The sequence below is a fragment of the Leuciscus leuciscus genome (assembly GCF_965113295.1).
Source record: "Leuciscus leuciscus genome assembly, chromosome: 7".
In the NCBI taxonomy this organism is placed as follows: Eukaryota; Metazoa; Chordata; class Actinopteri; order Cypriniformes; family Leuciscidae; genus Leuciscus; species Leuciscus leuciscus.
Window position 1 is genome coordinate 23,692,862 of NC_138731.1, and position 13,069 is coordinate 23,705,930.

Below are 13,069 nucleotides of genomic sequence, written 5' to 3' on the forward strand. Positions count from 1 at the left end.
GAAGTGTTTAATTGTGTTGAATATTCACTTGCATTCTTTTTCACAAGGGTAGGTGCATGGGAATCTATTGTTTCTATTCTGATGTGAATAGGCCTTTTATCCGGATGGAAATAGGCATGTTGTTGCCGAGGGGATGCTGGTATCACTCGTGTTACATGTGGCAGAAATAAGATGTCAGAAACAACAGAAAGGCTGCGGGATCCTGGGCATACATATTGGATTTCTACAGGTGTGACCGCCATCAGCTATTTCACACCATGAGTGGATTTATAAGCACCAGAAGAGCTCAGGAACACACAATGAAGATGGGAGACACACTTTCACACCTGCAAATACTAGGCCTCACACACTTACAAATGTAGATCATTAGATTTGTGCGACAGAGATGCGCTTAAAAGTAAAGAGAGCAGATGTCCTATGTGAATCCCTGCTATTTGGCATAGGAACATGCAAATGGCTCAGGCACACTTTCAAACACATTAAACATAAACATGCCACTGAATCACTCCTTCCATTTTCCCTCAACACACACGGCGCCTTTTATCAAGAAAATAATAAATTGTTGGGACTTCATATAATTGTTTCTTTTACATTTAGTAATACCACAAATTAATGAGCATCTGTGAACTTCACAGTCCTTTTTTTTTTTCTGTGTTAATGGTTCTTTGCTAAAAATCCAATTTTCCACTGACACTGTGGCTCCAGTAATCCCCATCACGCATTTCTGCACTTCCAGCAAAGTCCCCTGATTCATCCCTAAGCCTGGACCTTCTCCGGAATAACAGCGGCATGAACACACTCATGCTTCTAACCAGTAGGCCTAAACTCAAATCCTGCAGCAAAGCTCCTCAATTGTGTAATGTCAAATCTCACCGATTTAACACTTTACACCCCCCTTTTCAATTCTTAAAAAAAATTGAAACCACAAACTAATAAGGAATTGCTCCTCAGTTTAGGCTTTTACATTTACTGATATGGGCTTTGTTCCATATTCTTAAAAGCCAAGTATAAACATACTCCAAAAATGCAGCGAAAACTACTACAAATAATTAATGATCATAATTGTATTTGATGTGACACGTTGAGGAGTCTGCAGTATAATCGCCGTGTGCTGACATACTGTTGTCATCGCATCTGATTTCAGACCAAGCTTCTTAAATTAAAATGTCACACAGCAAAATGAGTTGTGTTCACTCTTGCAGGGCTGTCATAGTTAATATCTCCCCACAGTTCAAGACTCCAACAATACTGACAAGAATGAAAGTGTCAGTACCCCCTCAGTTGTTTATGGGAGTCACATTAGATCAGTTGCTTGTTTGCATGTAGAAAACAAATCACTGATTCAAAGTCACCTTTTAATAACGTAAAAAAAAAAAAATATTCACCAACATGAGGATTTTTTCCCCCTGACATGTACACACACATGTAAGGCATGTGAATATACACTACTGTTCAAAAATGTGGGGTCAGTACGATTTTTTTTAAAGAAATACTTTTCAGTATGGATGCATTAAATTGATCAAAAGTGACAGTAGACATTTATAAAAGATGTCTATTTCAAATAAATGCTGTTCTTTTGATCTTTCTTATTCAACAAAGAATTCTGAATCATTATCCACAAAAATATATAACAACTGTTTTCAACATTGATGATAATAAGAAATGTTTCTTGAGCAGCATATCAGCATAAAATAATGATTTCTGAAGGATCATGTGACACTAAAGACTGGAGTAATGATGGTGAAAATTCAGCTTCCTTTGACATTACAGGAATAAATTACATTTTAAAACCTATATAGCGAAATGGATTGCTATTATTATTACAATTTAATTGTAATCATATTTACCAGTATTACTGTTTTCGCAGTATTTTTTATTAAAGGTGCAATGCGCAACATTTCATTTTAAAAATACCCGTTTTTCTAACCCATACATGCTTAATTGCCTGATGGGCTGAATGAGCCCTTCTCTGATCACTGCGATTGCCTCTATAATCCTGTACAGTAAAATAAATAAGAGGGATTCGGGACGGAATGAGCGTGCAACACCCCTGGTTGCAGTTTCGCTTGTCGCCAGAGGGGGCATAGTTCTGCAAAAACTCAGAGACTTGCGCATTGCACCTTTAAATAAATGCAGCTTCGGTTGGCACGTTTTTCAAAGGGACTCAAAAACAAAACAAAAAATTTAACTAACCCCACACTTTTATACACCAGTCTATTTTCATTTAACTGCAGTTTTAGGGTACTTATAAAGAGTACGTTCAGAAACTGCAATGGGGCTGAAATTAATTCAGATCGACAACAATGAACATTAACATTAGTTTTTGTCACAGCTAACAGGCATTTCTCCTGTAGGTGCAAAATGTCATCTTGTGTGGCATTACTGGTTGGGTGCACACTAAAGATGCTCTCAAAGCGCTGGCAGTCGTTCCATAGGGAATCTCTACAGAAGACTCCAGAGAAAGCAGCTAATTGCAGGAGAATGACTCCTCAATCCTCTAAAGCAGAACCACCAATGGATGGGATTGCCACACAACAGATTTCTTAGTTTTCTTTCTAATTTCTCCGGTTTCGACAGAAAACAAAGGCTGAAAAAGAGATGTCAGGGATTAAAGACCCCATGAAATCAAAATTAGAGTTATGTGGCTTTTAGTTCATGTAGGTTAGATTTGAAGCCATCTATGTGCTAGTGTACTCGTCAATGTTGATATTTCACTTTTAGCAGATATATGCAATTCAAATTCATCTGCACAGAAGCCCTAGGTAGGAGGTCTTGCATTATTTCCTGTCCTTTTTTCATGAACTCGATGTTACATTTATTTACATTGTTATGTTGAGCGACATCAAGCTCTTCAATACATTGCACACAAGCTTCCTGTTTCCATAGGAAATACGTCAGAAAAGAAAACTAGACTTATCAAGAGATTTTATAAGATCCTTAACCTTTCACACATTAAGTTTAAAATATTCTGGCTGACCCCCCAGTGTGAGTTTTACAAGGCGACCTTTATTTAGAACATGTCACTTTATGGTTTCCATGGTGACGCATCATTGCTTGTGACACACTGCAGCAACAACAGCGCTGAATGAATGGCCCTGTCCCAAATGGTCTTCCTCTGAGTCCACACTTTCGTGACGTAATGCCGCTTTGACTGTCGGGAAGAAGTCTGCTGCGGAGTCCGCATCAGCACGGGGTCGGCAAAAGTGCGCATCAAGGGCGCAAATCGACCACATGAGGGCGCTCGCGAGCACCCTTCTGAGATCTAAAAATGAGAAATGGGACACACTGCGGTTTCGCGGACACTCGCACGCGGCAGCCATTGTAAGTCCACAAGACCGAAAGTGTACATTAAGTGTGCCATTTGGGACAGGGCCAATGATGATCTGCTTTTGTGTCATTTTTCCTTTTTTATTCAAAATATTCACAAATTTATTAGCTATGGCATGAAATATCTGATATTCCGATTGTCAAATATACGCAAGTGGATGTGTTTTGTTGTTTAAACACCTTTATAACGATCATGTTAGTTGAGCTTTATGCGCATGTTAGTTTGTGCCACAGTTCAGAGAATCGAATCTGTTGGATTTACAACAAGTTAATTCATCCACTTCTCCCGAAAAACATGAAAGTAAGTGGCCGGTGAATTGTTTTTTAAGTACTTATATGTCTGAAACCTAAAATAAACATTATGTGGTTGAAAACACTGAAAAGTTGTGATATATGACAGCTCTGAGTGCGCCTGTCTCTGGCTCAGCGCCAGCCAACGCGCGAAAGCACATTTTAATTTAGCAGTTGATCACGTGATGCACTGACCGTCACGTGAGGGTTAATGGCAATTGTGTGGTGAGATTAATCTTTTACAAGTTCCCTTTCAAAGTGGATCTTCAACGCTGTGTCTGATAATGATGCTATGGGGAATGCCCTCAGCGACCATGTCTAAAGCTTGTGTGTTAAACATAGCAATTCATTGGATGATGATGGTCCATGATGTCACAAGAGGAGCGCCCATTAATATAATGATTCTGCTTCTCTGTTTGTGATCAAGACCATTTTAATCCGGTAAATTCTGGGAAAGTCTTCACTGATCCAGTAATCGAATTCATTCAAACAATCAGTCCAAAACAGCGCTAATGTAAAGAGGGCTAGGCTGATTACATCAGAGATATCAGAGAGAATAGAGACTCACATTGCATTTTTAGTGAATCATTCATTTCAGTGTGTGTTTTGCTTTAAAATACGAGCTCTGTAATATTCAGTGATTGTTTCTGAAGAGCATGATTTTGGCCTCGTACCGGAGTCGTACAGTAAGCATGTAAGAGTTTTTATATTGATGCTCAAACAACAAACCGTGTACTGTATGTGCGTTCTCGATCATTGATCGTACGCTGCATTTATGTACAGACATATTTCAGTATATTTGTGTTGTTTCCAGACACACTCAGGATAATGTTTGATCTGTCATGTGTATGTTGCTGTGTTTAGTAATTGTTGGTTTATGCAGTCAAGTCAAGGCGGTTGATTTAGGAGTTTTTGGCGTCTCCATGTGGTCCTGTTCGGTATCGCAGCTCGTCTAAAATGAAAACAAGCTCTTTGTTGTTGCTCTTTTACACATAATACACTGTGAATTCTGTAAAGCTTTTTTTCCTTTAATGTTTTTTCATGAGTGCTTATTTGGTTATTTGGTGTCCTTCTCCAAGGTTCCTTGAAGCTTGCAGAAAATATTTTTTTGGTAAGAATAGGCCTTCAATCTGATTGTTTACTTTGCTGGATATAGCAAATGATGACAAAATGAATGTGCTAATTTCACGATAAGTGTAACAAAACTGATCATTCGATTAAAAATTGTTAGTCGACTGACAGCACTAATTAGAACTCTAATAGTAACAATAATATGCTAATTCATCTCTTCAGTTACGTCATGCCAGTAGTAATGTTATGTTCTTCTTCGCACCAATATCCAGATTCCAACTAGCAGAAGCACCCTTTTTATCTTATTACAAAAAATGGCCAAACCGCTATCTATGACACATTTATGAAAGAAACGCGTCTAGACAAAGATGACAGGACACCGTAACAACTGAAACTTTTGTCTTTTGAAATAGAACTAACCAATAACTATGATTACGACGATATTATCAACATTATAATTTCAAAAAACCCAGCCGACATGATGAATTAAATTTTCAAGCAAAAGAAAATTTGAATGCTACCGATTCCAATCTGACTTGTGATCCTGAATCATAAATCACAAATTTTTTTTCATTCATTGGCCAGAGGAGAACTGGCCCCCAGACCAATCCTGTTTTTCCCAAGGTTTTTTTCTCCATTCTGTCACCTGATGGAGTTTGGTTTCCTTGCCACTGTAGCCTCTGGCTTGCTTAGTTGGGGACATTTAATATTCAACATTATTGATCTGCCCACTGATGCTGTTGTATAAGAACTGAACTGAGCTGGATGATGAAATCATTTTTTTTTTTTGCAGAACTGCTTTATAGATGAAATAAACTAAGTAAATAATTGATGCTCTTTACAACGGAACTGACTTCAGATGAACGACAGCCGAAATGCATCATTTTTCTGTTATCACAGTAGGCTAAAGCTGCTTCGAAACAATCTGTATTGTAAGGTGACTTGAATAATACTGATGCTTGATTCAGGCTCTGGGGCACAATTAAATACAATCATACAATATTTCTCAGATTTACATAAGGTTATTTACTGAGGCTTTGAAATCAGAGAAAAGTTATGCAAGGCAGCTCGCATTTGAGCTGCAGTTTAGTCTCCTGGGCAACAGAAAAGCAATACAGCAAACATGATTGGAAACATTTGCCATCTCTGTTTCAAGCTCACTCCTGGTCATGCTTTTCTTTCAGCATAAGTGCACTGATGCTCTGTTCTCTCTCTTTCCCCATTCAATTTTCTAATAAAGAAAATGAGCAGAGAAGGGAGCCTTTGACAAGATCGAAATGAGGTCCATTGGTCTTTGTACTTTCTGTCCTACAGGAGCAGCTATTCTTTCATTTTCTCCCAAGAGTTGCTGCAGATAAGATTATCTCCCCACTCAAATTAGCCATAGTTATGAATAATCTTGCGTGGGTTTGCCATCATTCACTTGTTTTTAGTGTTACCCTTACTAGGTCTGAATCCTTCAGATGGCCTTCTACATTTGTCCTATTGAAGGAAAGCGCCCAATTCAATTCTGACAGGATCCTCTCCGACTCCAACAGGCATGATTAAACAATTTAATTAAACAAGATATGTGTTCTAGACAAAAATGCAAGCCATTTCTTTTCTGTTGTAAATCGAATTAGGAAAATCAATAAATGTATGAAAATCAGGGAGAAGGGAGAAAAGAAAGATGGGAGAGTAAGACTGCAGAAATGAAGCAAATCAAGCAGCACATTTTAAAGAGCTCAGAGCTTGATTACAGGCAGTTTGTGACGGCTCTCAGACGGAGGGCGAGGAGGTGCGGAGGGGGAGGTTGGCAGCGGAAAAAGCAAACAGAGGAAATGTTTAGAGTGCATTTGTGATTTTCTAAGAAGACAGCGAGCTGCGCTCCCTCCTCCTGCGTGTGTCCAATTTGTTAGCCCCAGTTAATTACAAACACGCTGCGCTGCCGAGATAAAGATGCTTTTATTTGGTTTATTTATTGATGACGCAATCTCCAAAGATAACGCAGCCTTCCCATCAAGAAAGACATATTATTTATTAATTTAAGAAAACATTTATTGTGGTGACGTCCACTTTTGTAACGCACTGACATTTTTTATCATGTAGAATAAAATAAAAAAAGTTGGTTGTACTATGAAAACACAAAGCAATCAAAATGTCCTTGCAGGTCCAAAAAAGCATATATTGAAACTAAATTCTGTACATTTTGATCCCAGCGAGATCTTGGGTAAAAGTCAGAATGTACGTTCCATTGACAGCTCGTAGGAGCAGTCAAGCAGCACGAATGTCACCCTAAATGGCACTGCCAGAACTTTGTCGGAAGCTGAAATTTATTGCAAATGCGATAAATCAGGCCCACTCAGTCACGGTGAGGTAAAGAGGAATTAATGAGGACAAAATGGCAATGCTTACCAAATCTTAGGCTGTTCCTGACTGGGTGTAACACCTTCCACTCTGCACTTTCTTCTAAAGCATTCTAATGTTTGGCAGCTTACAGATTTCAATCTGATCTGAGCACAGGTTGTTCTGTGAATATGTCAAATGTAATGCAGGCTTTGCAAAAAGGCAGCTATTGAAGGATAGAGTAGGTACAAACTGTATTAGACTGAACAGCAAACCACAGGTGTTATGTAAGTGCATAACATTAATGCTGCACAGTGGTGGTCTAACTTACACAGGAATCATAATCAAGGAAAACAACAAATCACACAATATAATGTTGATTACTGATGCGAGGCGGACCAAATACATAATGCACACTGAGAATGTGGCTCTCTCCTTGATTTCTTTGACAAGACCATATCATTTAACAGTATGAAAAACACGAAAACTAACATTTATGTGACCTGCGAAGAGAAAGAGATCTATGCTACAAAGTAAGTCTTATTTCCTTATTAAAACAGCGATGTTTCAAGAGTTCTGTTGATGACACAAAATCATGAGCAGTCATTAGGGATGAACAGTTAATCGGTAGCTGCTAATTTCAACCCCCACTGACAGATGAAGAGTTCTTACGACTGCCAATCACTTAGAACATACTAATATCCCCGTTCATGCATATTTATGAGTTCCACACGCACGTCTATTTGCCCGAGCACGAGTGGAGACTGAGAAATGGTTGAGATGTACCTGTAAACATAAAAGTCTTTTTGGAGCACTCTCTTTTTTTTAAAGGGAGGGAGAGGGGATCCATTTGCTGCCTTGCGGATGTAAAGTGGCTTTGAGTGGAGCAATGACAAGTGGAGGTGGATAATCATCAGAGATGGAAAGAGGAGGCAGAGGAGTGCCTGAGAGGTAGAGAAGAACAGAGGAAAAAAGCACAACATAAAAAAAAAAAAAGGGGGGGGGGGGGGATCAAAGAAGGAGTGAACGGCGCAGAAATATTAAGAGGTGATTGTTCAAATCGCAAAGAGCTGGAAGAGCTGCTCATTTTGAACAGATATGAGGTGGATAACTGAACAGAGTTGTGAGAGGAAAAGTGAAATTATGGACTGCGGAGTAGAGTGACTGCCAGTGAAACGCATCAAAAAAATAAATTGTGTTTCTTTTTTACGCAGCACTAACTCAAGCACATTGAAGGCCAGCTTAGAGTCACGTCCAAACTTGACTGCTCTTCCATTTACTGTTAATCCAAGTAGCAGAGCCTGCAATGTGTCATATTAACGTTCTGATATGTGCTTAATACCAGGGAAACAGATTGTGTGTGTGTTTTTAGAGGGGTGGGAGGGAGGTTGTCTTCCCTCAGGAGAGCAGTTTAAGCAGATCTGCCTTGCACAGTGAAGAATGGGGCTTGAGCACTGCTGCCCTCCGTATGCTACAAAAACATAATGGAAGCCTAATATCTATGCTAATGAGGCTGATACATCTCTGATTCCTTTGTGTTGCAGAAGGATTTCCAGCCGTCTTCTACAATGCAATTAGGGCTATATTGTAATTATGTGAATCTGTGCTCGAGCAGGGAGTCCACAGATGAGTCCTCGATGTTTCCTGGGCATATCCTCCCTCCATTAATCCTCAAACTTCTACTGAGACGAGTCCCCCCCTCCCTTAAAATACTACATATGTATGGGTTCGGGTCTGTGACACAGCAAAAACCAGCCTAGAAAGCATAAGTTCAGGTCTACAAGAGAGGGCATATGGACATGTGTTTTTATGCACTGAGAGAGCATTCAACTAAATTCAATGTTTTCTTTTGGCCGGAGCGAGTGTCTGGCGAGGATTGACGCTAAATAGCATCTGGTTAGTGCTCCGGTCATGTTACCCACAGGCCTTTCTGTCGTTTTACAGTCAGGGCCTCAGATGTACTGTATGATAATCAGCAAAAACAACTCATCCAAAAAGTAAACGGAATGGAAACATTGCAGGCACTGAAGAGTGAAGAAGTCAAGTGACATTAGCGAGCTCAGTGAGTGAGGAGACATTTTTGAAAAAGATGTGTGATATCCTCAGAGACTTTGATTTAAAATGCTATGAAGTGTTTATGGATATAGAAAAGGGGAGAGTTGCTAAAGATGAGTTATCATTAGAGACATATTTAAGAAGTGATGGTGGTGATGAATACGGACATATTTTTGAGAGTTGAAAGTGTTTTTCAAGTGGTCCAAAAAGGTTTGAGAAATATTTGTTTTTTAAATATGCAAAATGACAGCTGGAGCACCATCAGTTTAGATTTCTAAACCAGGCTGGAGAGATGCCTTGCTGTCTGTTCTACATAGGCAGCATTCTGAAATAGAGCCTAAAAAGTGACAAATTTGGAACACTCTACATAGGTAGCAACTTTATACTTCATACAAATAGCAAAAATATAAAAAATAATCAACTTATCTTTTATTCGTCCACCATTTGGATGGATTTTTGTCATTGAAGTCACAGTGTATTATGGGATCTTTGAAATTTATACCTGCAGTGCTGCTTTAGAATTATGCCAATTTTCCACATTAGCCAGTCTATGTAGGCACTTCACAAGGTTTGTGTGTGTGTGTGTGTGTGTGTGTGTGTGTGCTGAAGGGGTCCTGTGTGAATCTGGTGAGAGACAGTACCCTATATTTTGACCTTGAACATCATTTCAGAGCTAATTAATTACCAAACCCGTATGAAATGGTTTTGAATATGAATGCTTCAGAAACAAATGTGCTTCATCAATCTTCCGTTGTGTCAGTGAATGTCATGGAGTAAGGTCTATTGCTTGGGCACTGGGATGGAAAATAAGGGAGCACACAAAGCTCTAGTGATTGAATTAGGAGCAAAGAGCTGGTGGTTTCTCTGCAAGAAATATAAGGTGCTCTACATAAAGACTCCTGGAATACTGTCAGGAGAATACTGCAGATCAGTGCTTCTCGGGCCAAGAACCATCTTTGATCAAAGCAGAACATCCAAGTACTGCCAACTAACTCAATGAAACTGACATAACTCTAGAAGCAAGATTAAGGACTGTGAGCGGCATAATGCCATATTTGAATGAATATCAATATTCCTGTATATAAGAAAAACTGGTACTGTATGACCCTAATCAGTCTCTTAATTGGCCCTTTTGCACATCTATATGGAAGGAACCAGGAGCAGCATCTAAATACACACAAACACGCATGTTCGGTTTCCATTTTTTAAGGGGACTTTCAATGATTTTTATACTGTAGAATGTACATTCTATGCCCTAACCGTAACCTATCCCTAAACTTACCCATCACAAAAACAAAAAAAACTAAAAAATTCTGTTATCACTATCCTTGCATGGACATTTTGCAGTCAATACGTTTTTAAAGAAATTAATACTTTTATTTAGCAAATGATGCATTAAATGGACCAAAAGTGACGTATAATTATGTCACATATAATGTTACAAACGATTTCTATTCCAAATAAATGCTGTTCTTTTGAACTTATAACTCAAAGAATCCTGAAAAAAAAGCATCACGTTTTCCACACAAATATTAATCAGCACTGCTTTCAACATTGATAATAAATGTTTCTTGAGCATCAATTAGCATATGAGAATGATTTCTGAAAGATCATTTGACACTGAAGTGAAGACTGGAGTAATGATGCAGAAAATTCAGCTTTACCATCACAAGAATAAATTACATTCGAAAATATAAAAAAAAATATTAAAGTTATTTTAAATTGAAATAATATTTCATAATATTACTGTTTTTACTGTATACAAATAAATGCAGCCTTGAGCATGAGACTTAAAAAAAAAAAAAAAATCGTATTGACCGCAAACTATTGAACCATGTTGTAGTATATTTGTAAATAAATAACATTAAAAACACCTACAACCTATTGCATGTGTTAATATACATACTTTGTAATTTAATTTCAGACTAATTAGTACTAAATAAAGAAACTTGATCTTAAAACCTCTCTCCTCTGCCTTGTTGTTTCTGAGTCAGAAGCCACTTTTAAAGCTTCCCTTCATGAAACAGAGCATCTAGATTCTACTAAGAGGGCAAACAAAATCATATCTCGCCTTTAGCCTTCATTTGCTTGCTGCTCTCCTTTACCAATTTTGAATAAAAGTGTGGTGCACACACACTGATCAGCACGGCTACACAACATCCCACATTCCAGATGACTATGCATGCAGGCTAAGGAACTATATACCAGAATCAGAGAACCACCGCTGTAGGTCACATCATTCTACAGTGAAATTTGCCACAAAAAGTGTCATCATGCAGCCAATAAGGTTCACAGATTTCTATGCTGGATCTCGTGAGTGGTTCCCCCTCTCAGGTTTCTGGGAGATATGAAAACACCTGCTGTTCACACTTACTCAGGTGCACTAGTTTGGTTTAGTAAGGATGGACAAAGAGGAGCAAAGCAGACAGTGGGTGGGAGAGAGTAAGAGAGCGTAAAGCTACAGGGTGTCGTGAAAGGAGAAACAGAGAATGTGTGTGGGAAAGGAAAGAGAGAGGGCTGATAAATCCTCTTTGCCCTGGAGGGAGATTGTGGTGCATGTTGGAAGACTATGCTCCTAATGAAGATGGACAGCAGAGATCCATCCATGGGACAAAGAGATAGCAGTTCTCCATGACAATTTAGATGCCATGTACAGGCATGGTGAGAGCCATCAGTAGGCGGGATGACCGGTGTCCACTGGGTACGACAGGTGTGGGAGAGCATTGATCGGTCAGTGCCAGGACCCATTAATGTAAAGGACACTTGAAACTTTAACAGGGGCCGCTGGGACAGCACTGCATTAATGAGAAAGTTTCAACAGAACAGGGCACAAGAACGAATGAGAGAGAGAGAGGGGAAGGAAACTAATATTGATTGTTTGTTAATTATAACCCTTTGATTTGTTTTCAAGCTAATAATACTCATCTCAACATCAAACAGTGAGATAACGCTCTTGCAAGCACTCCACAGTGCTTCCTCGCATCTAAGACAAGAGGAAGCTGTTTAAAATCTGATGACTGAGCCATAAAGTCTTCTCACACATCACTGAAGGTAAGGATTTGACTGGAGGAGAGAGCTTTGAGCTGACTACCACCTCAGGTCTGGTGACACATTCCTGTAAGACTGGATCCAGTCATGGCTGATTAATAGAGGGAAGCAAGTAACACAGAGAGATGTAGGCTAACAGAAAGTAATGCTCAGCAGATGAAGCACCACCTCACCTACAACAAAAGCAGGTTTGTCAGTGTGTTCAAGTCGGCATGTCTTTTCTTCCCTGTTGTGACGTATATCCGAGTGAAACGGCACAAGAAGAAATGTAGGACAGCATTTTATTTTGTCCGTTGTGAATTGATTGGATGGTTAGAAGTGTTGTGGTTTGCTATCAATGTGATGTCATGTCAATGTGAGTGACAGAAAACACATCATCAGAGAAGAGTAGAGATGTCAGTGCAAGATGGAGGGGAAGTTATTTTGATTAAAGATTAGAATTGTCAATTTTGACTTCATGGTGACTTTAAAGACTGTTAGGCTAACTAATTGTGTACGTACATTTGAATGCATCATGATAAAACCCAGCTAAACATCAACAGTCATTTTCTTCAGTGTCACATGATCTTTCAGAAATCATTCTAATATGCTGATCTGTTGCTCAATGAACATTTTGGAAGCACTTTATTTTACAGTCCTGTCCTTGATTACGTCCTTACTATAAATTAAACCTGAACCTAATCTTAAACTTAACCTTAGGCCATATTAGTTACCTTAAAATACTCAGCACAGTACACTGTAAGTGCATGTACTGTAAAATAAAGTGCAACCAACATTTCTTATTACAATTAATGTTGAAACCAGTTGTGCTACCTAATATTTTATATTACTTTTTTCAGGATTTCTCAATGAGTAGAAAGTTCAAAAGAACAGCATTTATTTGAAATAGATATCATTTGTAACAATTATAAATGCCACTTTTGATCAATTTAATGTCTGCTGAATAAAAGTA

The 13,069-nt window shown here is 38.7% G+C and overlaps 1 protein-coding gene across 1 annotated transcript in view; it reads right to left on the reverse strand.

Moving 5' to 3' along the window:
* igsf3 (immunoglobulin superfamily, member 3) overlaps positions 1 to 13,069 on the reverse strand; it is a 158,375-nt gene that overhangs the window by 6,555 nt on the left and 138,751 nt on the right. The gene's annotated exons all lie outside the window — the stretch shown is intronic.